Below are 16,600 nucleotides of genomic sequence, written 5' to 3'. Positions count from 1 at the left end.
ACTTTCTTTTCCTGATTACTACACAGGTTGAACAAGTTTTATATTTTTATTGGCCACTCAAGTTTCCTCTTCTGTGAATTGCCTTCTGATGTCCTTTGCCTAATTTTTCATTTGCTTGTTTGTCTTTTTGTTGCCAATTTTAAGACATTTTGAAATACAGATACTATGACTTTGTTATTTCTATCATTACAAATATTTTTTTAGTTTGTCATTATCTAGGGACTTTGATTACAGTTCTGTTTTGAAGGAATAGTTTCTACCTTTAGGTAACTGAATATATCAATTTTCCTTTATAGTTTGTGTTTTTGTCGTGTTTAATAAATTCATTTTTTACTCTGGGACAACAAAAATAGCCTGCATTCTTTTCTAAATATTTGAAACTTACATTTCACATTGAAGGCTTTAATTCATCTAGGATTAATTTTTGAAGTGAAGTGACTGGGAATCTATCACTTTTTTTGTACGTGGATAATTATTTGTCCCAGCATCACATTTGAAAAAGTTCTATCTTATTGCACTGCAGTGGTTAACTTTATGTGTCACCTTGACTAAGCCGTGGCACTCAGATATTTAGGCAAACAGTATTCCAAAGGTTTCCATGAAGGTGTTTGTTTTTTGGATGGGATTAACATTTAAGTCATTAGAATATAATTAAAGCAGGTTACTTTCCATAATGTGGGTTGGCCTCATCCAGTTAGCTGAAGGCCTGAATAGAAAGACTGACCTTCCCTGACGAAGGGGCAATTCTGCCAACAGACTTCCGTTAGACTTACACTGCAACTTTAACTCTTCCTTGGGTCTCTGGCCCACTGATTATCCTGGAGATTTTGAACTTGCCAGCCTTTATGTCTGTGTAAGCAAATTCTGTATATAGAGATAGATAAATGATAGATAGTTAGATACATAGATCCCTAATACACCCATTGATTTGATTGCTACATGGTATGGTTTAGCTGTGTGCCCACCCAAATCTCATCTTGAATTGTAACTCCCACAATTCCCACAAGTCATGGGAGGAATCTGATAGGAGGTGATTGCATTATGGAGGCAGGTCTTTCCTGTGCTGTTCTCATGATAGCGAATGAGTCTCATGAGTTCTGATGGTTTTAAAAACAGGAGTTTCCCTGCACAAGCTCCCTTCTCTTGTCTGCCATCATGTGAGATGTGCCTTTCACCTTCTACTGTGTTTGTGAGGTCTCCCAAGCCACATGGAACTGTAAGTCCAATAAACCTCTTTCTTTTGTAAGTTGCCCAGTTTTAGGTATGTCTTTATCAGCAGCAGGAAAATGGACTAATACACCACATATTTTCCTCATTGTCAGATATCAAGTTTCTGTGCATGCTTTGGTATTTTTATGCCTCTATTTTGTTTGATTTGTCTGTTTTTCTACTGCTAATGCCAGTATCTTTCCTACTTTATTATTATTTAATATCAGGTAGGGTAAGTCTTGCCATTTGATTCTTCTTCAAAATTAATTGTTGACCTCTTGTGAATTTTATGATTAGCTTGAGAATTTCATTAAAAACCGAGCTGAGATTTTTATTGAAATTGCTTTGAATTCACTGCTTAATTTGATGAAAATAAAGTTTTTATACCACTGAGTCTTTTTATCCATGAGCATGCTCTATCCCTTATTAAGATTCAGATCTATTATATTATTAAGGTAATCTATTATAATGTTTTTTAGTCATCTTTAATAATTAATTTTCTCCATCTTTTATCACATATTCTTTGGCTTTTGGTTGCTATTTTTTATATTTGTTCCTATATAACATATAATGTAATATTGTTATTATAAATCTTTTTAAATTAAAATTGAGTGACTATCCATTCTCTATTTATTTATTTAGTATGAAATCTGCTAACTTTAATTGGGAACATGGTTTTCTGTAACAAAAAGCACACTTCCTAGTTGAACTTGAAACAAGGAGGAGACATTTCTCTATGTTTCAGACAACAGGTCAATGGTATGGAAGTGAATGTATTCTGCGATACTGTGAGGAAGTGTCCCAAAAGGGAGGGGTGATGCTCTTCTTCCTCCATTTTTCCTTCTTATTGGCTGGAATAAGAACATGGTAACTGAAGCATTAGGCAAATGGTTTTAAGATCCTCTTTAAATGCACTGTATACATTTTCTGGATCTTAGCTTCACGGAATGGAGCTTCGAGGTAGTTTTGCAAAAAGTTAGTGTTCTTCTGATTTTCAAAGAACTTATAGCTATTTCCTTTTGCCAATAACACAAAACATTAAGACTGAGATGAACCTTCTCATTCCTTTCTAAAAGTATGCTATTGAATTTTATGTACTATTATTATTTAGTATTTTTGAATCTATTTTCATAAGCAACACAGATACAAATTTTCTTTTATAGTACTGTTATTATCCAGTTGTAGTATCTAGGTTATATTGACATTCCAAAATGAGTTAAGTAGCTTTCTCACTTTTTCAGGTTACTGAAATGATTTCTGTAAAATTAATAGTTACTTGAAGTTTTGGTAGAACTGCCTACATTTGGTAAAATTGTCTCAGTCTAGTGTCATTTTGTCGGAGAAATTTTCTCCCACTGATTCAATTTTTTTTTTTTTTGAGACAGAATCTCACTCTGACTCCCAGGCTGGAGTGTAGGGGTGCGATCTCAGTTCACTGCAACCTCCACCGCCTGGGTTCATGCCGTTCTCCTGCCTCAGCCTCCTGAGTGACTACAGGCGCCTGCCACCACGCCCAGCTAATTTTTTTTGTATTTTCTAGTGAAGACGGGGTTTCACCATGTTAGCCAGGAGGGTCTCTCCATCTCCTGACCTTGTGATCCGCCTGCCTTGGCCTCCCAAAATGCTGGGATTACAGGCGTGAGACACTGCGCCCGGCCTGATTCAATTTTTTTAATGGTTATTGTTTGATCTCAGCTTTCCTCACTTCCTCTAGCTCCCCTCCCTGATCCCTCACCCCCCGTCTGTCTGTCCTGTCACTTCTGGGTTTACTGACCCCACTAACCTGAAGTACTGATCTCCATCTATAACTACAAGATGCAGTGCACCTGAGACATGATGCATGATGCATGATGCATGTTTGGAGCTGCCTCTTCCTGTGCCTGGAAAGGGAGAAGACCAAACAGGCCCCCTTTCTTCCCCTTTCACTCTGTATCATTAATCTCACCAAGATTCGCACTCCAAAATGGGCTGGTATAAGTAATTTTCTTTACTGGAAGGCTAGTCTAGCTATTTTGGACTTTCCACTGGGTCTCAGGGAAATCCTGGTAAAGTCTGAGGGACTTTACAACATATTTCAGGGAAGGTTCCTGGTGAGACTTCCATTTTCATCTGATCTAACAGAGAGTGAGCCAGTTAGTCTTGGGCTTCAACTTCCAATCTCCCTGCCCTCACATTCTCCATTCCCATCCCCAGACATCCCTGTCCTTTTCTCCTCATCTGAAAACATTCTATCTCAAAGGAAGAGGCCTGGGCCCCTGGATTATTTCTCTGTCCTCTCATTTAGTGAATCTTGCTGTCTCGAGTAAGGAAGAGGAGAGGTTTCCGTGCCATGAATGGAGATGTAGCTTTCCTAGTTTAAGTTTTCCCTTTGATCATTCCTCATTATGAACTGTGAATCGCAGACTCTTAAACTACATACCATATACAAGAAGCTTGTCCTCTAAAAGTAAGCTTTAATGTTGGTGAATGGATCATTTGTTTTTCATTTTTTTTCTGAAAATTTGGTCAATATCGAGGCCTTAGTTCTGCCCTATGAGGCAAAAGTCAGTATTATGCTGGTGATATGCATTTGGTTTCTTCCTGCTCATCTCAGTAGCCAATTTGCCTTAACAAAAAGCTTCACTAACTTCTAGTAATGGTTCCCTTCCACCCTGGTATGTTTGGCCTGTCTATGTATTTGGAGTCAGCAATCCACCTAGGATAGGAGAGAGAAGTAGGAGAAAGGGGAATTAATAATTCCTTGCATCCTACATTTTTTTTTTTTTTTTGACTAAGAGTATCACCATTGTTCTCCATATTTCTGGAAAGCATGAGGAATAATAGTAATGATCATAATAGTGATAATGATAAATATGTATTAAACTCTTAATGATTCTGGGCCAAGAACTTTCCATGCATTACTTTATTTAACCCTTACAACAACCTTACAAATTAAAATTGTTATCTTTATTTTGTAGATGAGAAAACTGTGGTTTAGATGAGTAAGAGGCTTATTTTTAGGTGCTAAAAATTCAATCCTAGGTCTAATTCCAGAGACCACATCCTTGGCCACCAAGGGACCTTCCTCCCTATACAACAAACAACTTGTTATCCCTTTTGAGAGGAAAATTCACCTCCTAAGATTAAGATTGACTGGCTTCCTGGTGGAAAACCACCTAACTGGGCAGCTGTGGCTACATCCACCCTGAGTCTCTCTCTCCTTGGGAGTGATGGCTACCACCACAGGCTGCTCTTGGTTGGGGGAGGCCTCTTTTCACAGGAAAGCTTCACCTGGGTTAAGCTGGCATGCAAAACAAAAAAATATAACTTAGTCAATACTGAGGGAGTACATGAGAAAAGCAAACTAAGAAAAAACACAGAACACAGAAACCACCCAGCTGGCAGTTTTATGATCCTCCCCTTCCTTGCTTTCTCCTGAGCTTGTGAGCCTGGCCCGCTTCTCCATCTTGTAGGACATTAACAAAGGAAGAGGATATATTTTTGCTTACCTTATAGGTGCCTTTTAAGAAGTTGATTTTTCTAGTCCATGAAGTTCCTCTTCCTCCAGCAGTTGGCAGGATTTTCTGGTGATTAACAGAATGTTCTGTCCCTGCAGGTATAGACACTTGCCCTGAACCTGAAGGCCATGATATAAAAATGCCTCCAAAAAACAAAGCAGAAGTGTGGAAAGCAGAAGTGTGGGGGGTGGGGACTGGTGTCTCCACTGACATTTTCTGTGGTAAAGTAGTTGGCAGAGGAAGCTCATAGCAGCTTGTTTGTTTGGCGAAGGAGGTTGTTCTGTAGAGCGCTGAATGCAGCACCCGGCCACTGGCCACAACCCCAGTGGAGCCCAGTGCTCCCAGCAGGTCTAAGTGGATTTTGCTGGTTCACTTCCTCTGATCTTCTGTCTACTCATTTGCATAGGGCCCAGCCCTACTGAGTGTGGGGAAGACAAAGATCAACAGGTAGGAAGGGGTGAGAAATGGAGTTTCTAATGGTGCCTCTGCCTATTTCAAGAAAAAAAACGACATCCTATAAATTATTTCTAACCTTACTCTTTTCTGTTCCTGATAGCTCTCCCTACCCTGATCTTCTTCTCAGAAAAGAAATTTAGCTGCAATGTGAATCGTCTTTCTCAAGGCAATTGTCCCACATAAACATCTATTGACCTATTTATTTTGGGTTCAGCTTTGGCCTTTAGAAATTTCTTGGTGGTGATTGTTATTTGAGGAGAAGATGTTGCTAAATTTGTGTAATTCCAGCATTTATCTGAGCAAAGCACTCATGATGCTGGAACTGTGTTTTACAGTTTCTAGTCTGTAATCAAAAATTCCCATTTTGCACTAGAGAATGAGGTTCAGAGAGAATGAGTAATTTACAAAGTGGGATCTGCTGTTTGCTTTCAAAGTGAGTCCTCTCTCTTTGCTTCTTTTTTTCCTTTACCATCCAGCATTTTTGGAGTTCTTTATTTAACCATGCATCAGTAGACTTTAAAGGAATAGAAAAAATTTAGATTACCTACCAAAAGTGTACATGGAAGAGAGGAGCAATGACGTGAGGTCAGAAATTCTGTATGTAGAGAACCATGTTTCCCAGGTCACAAATTATAAATGTATATTTTTTCTTTTTCTTGGGTTTCAAGAGCATCTTAAGATGCTCCAGATTTTTTCTCACATTTGATTCTTGGTTTGTTTTAATGACCCAGGTTGCTGAGTGTCAGGAAGAACTTTGCTCAAGGAAGCTTCCTGTTCAAGGAATTTGAATGACATCTGGGGAGAATCTGGTTCCAACTTGCATTTTGGAGCCAACCTACAGTCTGAATGAAGCAAGCTAAAGAAAAAATTGTACTTATATTGTACTTCCCTGAGTTTTTGGGTACTTTGTTATGCAGCATAATTGCAACAACAGCTAGCAAATACACCATCCTCCTCTCTTAGTTCTACTTTCTTATGAGAAGCAACACAATTTCTTCAACTTTGGCTCTGCCTCCATTTCACTGGATCACTTGGGTCACAAAAAGGATTCTAATATCTCTTTTTCTCTTTAAGACCTCTGTCTTGAAGTTGCAGCTGAGAAACAACACAATCTATTTTAGGATGTAAAATATTGTGAGCCTGAGGATATAGGAAGCTGAATGTTGTCTGTGTGTGATCTCAGATGTCAAGTTATAAAGCTAAAAATGTTGCCTTGTGCTCTGAGAAGAATGTAATCATTTCTTTTGATGATGGAGTTGGCCTGTCTGGAGCAGTCGCTGTGGTACGTCAGCTGCAACAGGGGAGGCTCATCCAGGGCTGCTGGCTCTACAGAGCTGACAGGGACCAGGAATAGGCAGAAGCACCACCCTCCTACTGGGTTGGCAAGGGAGGAGCCCAGTGCTCCGGGGAGCAGCTGCAGCCACTGAACCATGACTCTCGACCTGGGCATCCTGGTGCTCCTGGCCTGAGAAGCCCTGCTGTCCCTGCAGACTCGGGAGTGCTTGCTCTCACTCCCTAGCTTCTCCCTGTTCCCAGTGCCCACATTAATTCTGGAGCAAAGTTGAAACCAAGCCCAGGTACTGTCATAACCTGGCCAGGTATATGTGTGTTTGGGGCAGCATTGACGTGCTAGGCCCCCTCTAAAACTTTGGCACTGATGAGCTCATGGGGGGAGGCCAAGTGGGGCTGAGAGTGGCTCAGGGCAGGCCTGCAGGCACTCCTCAGTGCAAACAGCCTGGGTGCCATGGATGACATGTTGATGGCAGTGGGAGGCAGATAATTTCCTAGGCAGGAAGGGGTGGGTCCCCAGTAAAGCCCCACCTTCAAGCCAGGGACAGTCTGAAGCCTTGGACTGAGCTTCCAGTTCTGGGTGAAGTCCACAGCCCAGAGTGAGAACTCATGGTGCTTTTTCTGGGTTCACTATGGCCACCCTTGGACAAATCAGCACTCACTTCCTCCCTTCTAAGCCCATAAAAACTCCTGACTCAGCTAGACTCAGACAGACGTTAGGACTACCAGCTGTGGGAAAGGGCTACCCACTGCCAGTCTCCACTCTGCTGAGGATGACCTGGCTGCAGAAAGGACCTACCCATTTTGAGTCCTCTGAGAACTGTTCTGTTGCTCAATGAAGCTCCTCTCTGCTGTGCTTACCCTCCAGTTGTCCACATAATTGATTCTTCCTGGGCATGGGACAAGAACTTGGGACTCCCCAAATGGTGGGACTGAAAGAGCTGTAACACAAACAAGGCTGAAACATGCCCCCTTCCTCACCACATTGCAGATGACAAGAGGAGAGAAGGCTGTGGCCTTTCAGGAAGCCCAGACCTAGAAGCTCCCCAAGCCAGGGCTGTGATACCCAATTTGGGGCTCTGTGGTTCCTGGCATCTCCAAGCTTCTGGGCACCACTGAATTCCCCTCATCTAGATGCAGGTGCCCACAGCAGAAGCCACGTGTGGTACATCTGGTCCAGCCACAGCTTTGCATGGAGTTGGTACCTGTTCTGATGCCTGGAACTGCCTGCCCCACCACAGCAGCTAGCATGTGCAGTGTGCAGAGTAGACAGACCCTGTGCTTGCTCACCCACACACCCCTTGTCATTCCATGTCTGGCTTGCCCTTGCAGGTGTGGGATCTGGGCCGGTAGCACAACCCAAGCACAACTTGCCAGGCTGAACAGGCAGAATGAACCCAGTGGGTGCGAGCAATTCTCAGGCAGAAGGCACCACCAGCCACAGAGGTTTCTGGCTGGCAAAGCATCACCCCAAGGATCCCATGACACTTTAACTATTGTTTCATGTTCTTTGGAAAAGCAGAAGTAATCACTGGTACTTCTCAGTACGAATGATACAATAAGTAGATAGATTAATATAGTGGCTCATTGTGGTTCCATGGAGTGCTACCTTTGTGCTCCTCCAGAGGGCTAACCACTCCAGACATGGCAGGATCCATTTAACCAGATCCTGCTGCAAAGAATCTTTGTGTGTGTGTGTGTGTGTGTGTGTGTGCGCGCGCGCGCGTGTGTGTGTGTGTAGTTGTTTGTTTTGAGCAGTTATTAAAATCAATGTGTGGCATTTTATACTTTTCACTTTAGAATTTCTCTACTAGTAAGAATCAAAGGATGTGTTACAGATGACCTGGCCTAATCCATACATATCTACTGTGAATTACCTAAGGACCTACAAACATTGTGTTGGGAAAAATAGCAATTTAAAATGACTTTCATGATACCTTTGGCCAAGAAATTATGAGGAACAATTCCATTCAAAGCAGGTATTTGCATGGCTATGTTAGATTATGAAAATAGAAAGGCATGAAAACAGTAGAGTTTCAACAGGCATTACTCCTGATGGGACCCCCAAATCCAAAATTCATGCCTGCGTCTAAGTCTTAACTCCACGTTCCCTGTCCTGGGAAGGGTCTCATTCTCCTCTTTCAATCCCCATTCTCCTAGTATTTTTGCCTATCCGAAGTCCCACAATCTCCCATTTTTCCTGACTCACTTTGGTGTTTTTCCTTAAAACATGCAGATTCTACACCTACAAAGAGTTGCATTCTGATTCCAAGGTGTTTTTCAATCCATCTATACATATATGTATAATCTCATCAATAGAGATTAAAAGTATAATTATATAAGATACCTTCCCCTGTCCTGTGTGTGTGTGTAAATATATGTATATCTGTTTTAAATATCATAGACATGTACATATGTGTGTATATATAGTATATAAGTATATATCTATAGTATTTGAAACATGTAAAACATATTTATATGTACTATTTAAAAATGATACTACAGGGCTTCCGTATATAACTACACAGCTTGTGCACAGTAAACTGTACTTAGCTCCTCATACCCAGATGGGATGGGTACTACTTGTCTATAGTACACACTTTAACACTGTGTAAGTAGTATTCTCTAATTATTTTATGTATTTTATATATAAGGCTTGTTTTTTTGACAGTACAAACTTTGAAAAAAATTACCTTTTTTTTCTTATAGTGACTAGAGTTAGACACATTAAAACAGAAACAAGGTGAGCATGTCTTGATGTCTTTACTTTATTAAGCATACCACCCTTTCACTCTACACCTGCACAGCCACTCTATTCAGGCGTCATGTTCTTCATCTCCTTCAGGAAGCCTGTTTTAAAGGGAGTTAGGAAGACAAACAATACCCTCTTTGAAATTATTTGGCTGTATCCCTCGCCAGATCTCATCTTGAATTAAGACCCCCATAATTCCCACATGTCTAGGGAGAAACTTGGTGGGAGGTGATTGGATCATGAGGGTGGTTCCCCCATGCTGCTTTTGTGATAGTGAGTGAGTTCTCATGAGATCTGATGGTTTTTGTAAGGGGCTCTTCCTGCTTCGCTCCTCATTTCTTCTCTCTCCAGCTGCCCTGTGAAGAGGTGCCTTCTGCCATGATTGTAAGTTTCCTGTGGCCTCCCCAGCCATGTGAAACTGTGAATCAATTAAACCTCTTTCCTTTATAAATTACCCAGTCTCCAGCAGTTCTTTACAGCAGTGTGAAAATGAACTAATACAGTGAATCATCAGAGTAAATATTACATGTTTTATTTCAGTAATAAAAAAATGAAACTCTGTCATAACTTCATACAAGTAAAATGTGTGTGTATGTGTGTTCATACTTAGTTTTAGAATATGAAAGTCCAGAAAGACAAGGATGTAAAGTAGCTGCTTTTATTAAAACTCAATTACTCCCACCCCTTCAACATCATCACATATAGCAGTAATAATATGGACAAACAGGATAGTAGGAAAGTCCTGGGATCTACAGAACGGCTTTTCAGTTCTGCTTCTGCCGCATCTACAGGGAGGCAGATGATCGCAGAGGACAAGCCCATGTGCTCTGTCTCTGGTCTTGCTGGGTTTGCATCCCCACTTTTCTACTACTTCCTTCTGTGCTTGTGAGATCTTGACTAGGCTATGAGACCTCTCATTGCCCCATGTCCTCACTGGGTAATAACTTTACCTTCCTTCTAGTGTTGCTGTGAGTACTGAATGAGTTCACATATCTAACAACCAAGATCAGTGCTTGGCATAGTATAAACACTCAACTCACTGTTAAATATTTTCATTATTTCCCTTCTATGAGCTTCAGCTTCCAGATGTTACTATCTGTAAGATAAAAATAGATCGGATGAGGTAAGCATGGGACAGTGTTTTGTAATGCATAAGAACTATTCAAATAAAGGGCATTATGTCTTTTAAAATGCTACTTTAAAACATAGTACTAATTTCTTTGCTTTATCTTGGAAATTTCTCTCCAAATGCTGAGTTCTTCGCTTGTGCTATTTGATAGCAGAATCATGTTGAATATTACTTTAGATGCTATTGTTAACATTTAATCCTGATATCTCATAATATACCTATTTTAAGGATGTATCCTTTTATTAATTGAAGGTGAGAGTAATGGTGGTGGGAATTGTATAGTGGTGAGTAAAACCTAACCTGCTTTTTGAAAGTTCAGTGGGTGGCTCAATGCTCTCAGTTTATTCTACACATAGTGCAGATGTTTACAGCTCAAGCCCGTAGGGGAGATTTCTGAGACAACAGACTTTGCTTTAATATGGGAGTGGGTTTAGGAAAATTTTGACTCTGTCTCTGCTGTAGAAGCCAGCAGAAGACTGCCATATGTCCAAGTGGTCCTCCGCATTCTCCCATTTGCTAGAGTAAGGGTCCTCTTCCTTCTCAACAGTCTCCCCAAGCCATCAGCCAGTTGTTCTTTAGTTGACTGAGTATACAATTTACCTGGAGAGGTTCTTAAAATTTAGGTTACAGAGCCTACCCCTAGAGTTTCTGGTTCAGCAGGTGTGAGGTGGGGCCTGAGAGTTCACATTTCTAGTAAGTTTCCAGATGGTGCTGACACTGCTGGTCCAGAGCCAACACTTTGATAACCACTGCCTTGGACAAATCACCAACTCCCTGTACCTACAACTCACCTCTTATTATCATTATTATTTTTGTTAGTCATTATTGCTTTTCCTGGATACCATTCCTTACCATCCTTATCTATCGAAGCTCAGTACTCTTTCTCCTCCATAGCTTATTCCAAATGTACTTCATGTATAAAAATTTCTCCAGCCCACTCCCAACCACACATGCTCCATCCTTCCCTGAGCCCCCATTACTGCTGTGGTCATGGAATGTGCTCTCTATATTACCCTACCAAACAACATGTTCCTTAATGACAAATGACTGAATTTTATTTTTTTTCTTTGATCCTTTCAAATTGGTTCTATAAGAGCATACAGCAGATTTCTTAAGTGGGATTCAAGTATACAATTATAGTTATGGTACTGTTGGCTCTGTCTTCTGCCCTTATTTGTGTAAAATCTGATATTGACTATGGTTAGACCCAGTATATACATTTCCCAGATTTTTCCATACTGGGAGCCAGGCTCATATTTGATCCATTATGTGAAAAGGGTGCTATTTGTTGAATGAGCTGTGAATCTCTTTTTTAGCTTCCTGTTTAATCTTTTTAAAAACAGTTTGTGACAGGAAAGGGAATGGTTTTTAAATAATCCAAATTTAATTAGAAATGCTGGATACTAAAATTCAATTTATTTTTCCTTTTTATGAGAGAAGCTCTGTCTCATTCTGTCTGCGACTCATTCTACCCTTTCCTCAAACCCCTTTTTCTTTTTGGCCATTTTTCTCTGTCAACAAGTAAATCCAGGGGCTGAATTCCCAGGCATTTTATTTCTCATGGTAGCATGTGGCTTTGGGCAGTTACACAGACATCCAATTACCAGAAAAGTCTAATAAGCTAATAATGACTGCCTGAGGCACTCACTCGGGAGGGGCTTTGGAGACTCTCAAAGCTCTTTCTGCTTGCCACCTGCCCAGACACGGAGCGAGTCTTGTACTCACACATTTCCCCCCAAAGAAGGGTAAACATGGGGGTTTCCTTGGAGATGGCTTTTCCCAGAGTTTGAATACTTGCTTTTCTCACCCTTGTCCAGAGAGGCAGATTGCCAGGATGTTATACAGGGTTAGTTTCTTGGTTATCTAATACAAGAAAAAATGTTATCCAGACTGTTACTGTGGGAAAGAATTAGAAATAATATTTTTCAAATGCTGCTTTAAAATTCCGTCATTCATATTGTTGTTAAATTCCTCAAGGCAGGCAAAATATACATTTTGTTTAGATGTCTGCTGAACAGTTTTTTTTTTTTAATAAAAAATGCTTAAAATTGTTTCATAGTTTATTTGCAGAAAGATTAGCAACCTTTATAAATTAATCCTTCCCACAACAAGTCATCCCAAGTAGCAGACCTTCTTCTTCGGTGTGTACACTTGAGCTGGTTTACTGCACATCAGTAAACTTTGGCCATGCACTGTGGCCTCAGAAGGCTTTCCCAGAATCTGGGAGCTCAATTGGCAGGACCTTGCATGCCCTCTCAGTGTACTCAGGCTATTTCTACCTATATGTGTGCCAGATATTTTTCAACCTCTTACTCTATTTTTCAATGAGTGGGGGTTTGTATATGGAAGTAAAATAAGAAAATTACATGATAAGAAAACTTAAAAAGTTGATTTATATACTATGTAGTGCTTGTTTACAAGGAAATAATGAAAAATATCTACACATAAAAGTGACCAATCAAATAATGACAAAAAGAGTTATTTGGGGGAAAAAAGGGATCTGAAAGAGTGCAATCTCACAGTGAAAAAAATAGCATGAGATACATCATAGATCTGATCATTAAACTTTCCAGAATACACAATTAAATGTTCTAGGCTATACGATTCCCAATACAATGCTCAGATCAGGACTTGAAAGCATGATTATAACAGAAGACCAGGTAAAGAGGCTAAAAGAAAAATATATATTTAAATAAGATTCCTACAGTTCAAAAAAACCGGTGTGAGTTATTTATCCAAGAAGAAGATATAACTTCAACAAAAGCAATATGGAGGAGTATTGTTTAAAGACAAAGGTGACCAGTCATCAAGTCAGTGTCTGGATACTTAGGTTTTTGGGGGACAAGGTAACCCAGAACTACATGATGTGGCTAGTGGGAACAGGCCGGGGAGGTGGGAGTGGGGATGTGTGGAAGGTAATGTAGCCCTTGTATGGGCAGTGTATGCGCTATGCTGGCTTATGTTTTTATTGCACCTCAAGCCATTTCCTGGTGCACACTGTGATGCTCTGTTTAACTAGATGCCTTTTGGTCTTTCCAGAGTGGCAGCTTGTTTGGAACGGCCTTATGAGCTATGTTCCAGTTCTTTGCTTTGATGAGGTCACACCAAAATTCTATCAGCAGTTTACTCATTAACCTGGAATATAAACTGGTTTCCCTGGAAGCTAAGTGAACATAAAGAAGCAGCAACAGTCCTTTTTAGGGGGCAGATTAAATATCAGATATTGTTGCTGGGATGCCAATTTAAGTTCTAGAAATAGTTCAGGTATAGGTACCTTGATTGGAATCAATGTCTTTATCATTTTCTCAGCTTTGTAGCTGTTTTTGTTTGTGATGTTTCCATTATGACCACTAAAAGAATAATAATAAACTCTAATATAAGGCTCCCTTCTCCATCCAATTTTTAAATTACTTAATGGGTATTTGCTAGAAAAATTCAGGAAATTTGGGACTAGGATTTACGAGCAGAGTAGGAATGAACTTTAATTAGAGGCAGCATTGGGTAAATGTAAGGACTCAGGATGTAGGCAGCCCCAGGCTTCTAATCTGGCTTGAGACCTGTGTGACCTTGGGCAAGGTAACTAAACTTGATGGCCTTTACCTTCCTCATTTGTAAAGCTGGAATAATCACCTCGACCTCACAGAATGGTTTCACAGATGAAATGTGGCATGAATGCCTGGCACGTATGTCACACAGTGCCTGGTCCATAAATAGCCTGCAGTCAATATTGGTTGCTTTGCCCCTTCCTTTATTTTCCAGTTGTATCAGTGGCAAAGCTAAATACTTTTTTTCAGCTTTGGAAATTGAGACCTCTTTTGGTTGATTCTTGTATCCCTTTGACATATACTCATCATTGTGGACTTTTCTTTTTCCTTTTTTTTTCTTTTTTTTTTTTTTTTTTGAGTGCATTCTTACTTTCTGACACTACAGGATGCTTCAGATTTCATTTCCTGCCCTAGTCCAAGAATCAGCAATTTCTCCCAGGAATCTTTGGTGGTAGAAACCAAAATCCAGGTTCTACGTGTACTCACATGTATCATTGTTATTATTAATATTATTTATATACTTTATTCTTTACAGCAGTTATAGATTTACAGCAAAATTGCAAAACCAGTCTAGAGAGAACCCATATGCCCCATAATTTCCCCTAGTATTAACATATTATATTAGTATGGTAGATTCATTACAATTAATGAAATATATTAATATTAATATATTATTAACTAAAGTCCATACTTAACTCTGGTTTCCTTAGTTTTTACTTAATGTTCTTTCTCTGTTCTAGAATTCCATCCAGAATACCACATTACATTTAGTTGTCATTTCTCTTTAGGGTTCTATTGTCTATGACAGTTTCTCAGACATTCATTGTTTTGATGAACTTAATAGTTTTGAGGACTACTGGTCAGGCATTTTGTAGGATGCCCTTCTGTTGGAATTTGGTGTTTTTCTCATGATTAGGCTGTAGTTATGGGTTTTAGATGAGAATGTCCAGAGATGAAGTGCCATTCTTATCACACCATGCCAAGGGTCCATACTGTCAACATGATTTATGACTATTGATATTGACCATGATTATCTGGCGAAGATACTACATGTGGGGTTTCCTCACTGTAAAATTAACCTCTTTTCCCTCTTTCCACACTGTACTCTTTGGAAGAAAGTCATGATGTGCAGCCCATACTTAAGTAGTTGTGTTCCCCTTTTTGAGGGTAAAGTGTCTACATAAGTTATTTAAAATATATTGCATGGGGTCTTTAGTCAATTTTTTTTGTTTTCTTGTATCTATTTTTACATGCTAGAAATGAAGTGCCTGTTTATACTGGGCAAATTTCAATTAAGCAAATATGTATTCCTTGTTAGATATTCAGAACCATTGATAGGTGATAGGCATATTTTTAACCTAATGTTAAAATACTTACTTCTCAGTTATTAAATCGATGGTAATGTAGTAAGCCTGGTTCTGTTTCTTTTACTTGATCACCTGTTCCTTAAATGTCATTATTTCAGCTGCAATATACCAGAAATATAACTACTGATTAAATTATGTTTCATTTTGAATATATCTCCTAATTTCGACATGATGAAATTTTTCTGAGTTTTCTGATGGTTGACCAGGAAATATTAGACTGTGATCTTATTTTACATAATAATTGACCACTGAACACGCGAATCAAAGATAAACGTGCAGTGAGGAGCACATTTCCCACAATAATTACTGGGTTGTTTCCTTATAAATAGCAGAGTTGTACAGCATCATGTTAAGTATGAGAATGCATAGAAGCTGAGAGGAGTTTAAGGTTAAAAGGAAAACAAATACTCCTGGGGTTTTAATCACTAATTACAGGTCTATAAATAACTATTTCTTGGATTTAGAAGGCATTTGGTCTCCTGGATATGATCTAGTTTGGCATATGGGCTTACCAGGGTTTTTTCTTCCTCCCTTTGTGATCTGCTTGAAACTGGAGAGGTCAGGCATGAAGACAGGTGGTGAAAATGTTCGGGAGAAAAATACAAAAGGTTATTGTCTGGATTTGCCAGCAGTTCTACTTAGTGACCTAAAGGAGTTGACCCAGAACTATATTTAGATTTTGCAAGATGGCATGCCACAACACACTGTTTATAGATACTCATTTTCTGAGAAACTATAAGTGTTTCATTGAAAAGATTTATACTGATTTGTTGCACCATCTGGTCCATGCCATATACAAGAAAATCTCAAATAGTGAGAAATACCCACTGAAAAATATTTCAACCCAAAGAGGAGTATAGCTGTTTTTTTCTCTTTTTGAACAAAGATTTCTATATATTTTGTAAGTCAGCAAAACTTTAATATATTTATGATAATAACCATGGATTATTTTGAGAAAAGTGCTATTTTGAAATCAATTTTGCATAACCTGAACAAACCCTATATGTTTATGTGCCAGTATTTGTACTTCTTGCTTTTTATATCATAGTTTTGTGTAATTTAGGATTTTGTCTATTTTGAAGGCCTGCTGACTCTGGGATTATTATTTATTTCCTACTATTTAAAGATAAATTAACAAACACCCAGATTCTAGTTCTGTCACCTATTTTGATAGAGTCTAAATTAATGTAAAACATAATTAAGGGGATGGGCGCTCACGCCTGTAATCCCAGAACTTTGGGAGGCTGAGGCGGGCGGATCACCTGAGGTCGGGAGTTCGAGACCAGCCTGACAAACATGGAGAAACCCCTCTCTACTAAAAATAGAAAATTAGCTGTGCGTGTTGGCGCATGCCT

General features: G+C 39.4%; 1 long non-coding RNA gene across 1 annotated transcript; it reads right to left on the bottom strand.

Annotated features, from left to right (window-relative positions):
* Window positions 1-9,231: 9,231 nt before the first annotated feature.
* LOC116273823 lies at window positions 9,232-16,141 on the bottom strand. The gene is made up of 4 exons (XR_004182265.1): window positions 14,570-16,141; window positions 12,059-12,196; window positions 10,245-10,300; window positions 9,232-9,302 (listed from the first exon to the last, which is right to left on the bottom strand). It is a non-coding gene; the product is annotated as an uncharacterized LOC116273823 (long non-coding RNA).
* Between the last annotated feature and the right edge of the window lie 459 nt (window positions 16,142-16,600).

This window comes from Papio anubis, chromosome 2 (genome assembly GCF_008728515.1).
Source record: "Papio anubis isolate 15944 chromosome 2, Panubis1.0, whole genome shotgun sequence".
NCBI lineage: Eukaryota > Metazoa > Chordata > Mammalia > Primates > Cercopithecidae > Papio > Papio anubis.
This window is presented reverse-complemented; position numbering and strand designations above follow the sequence as displayed.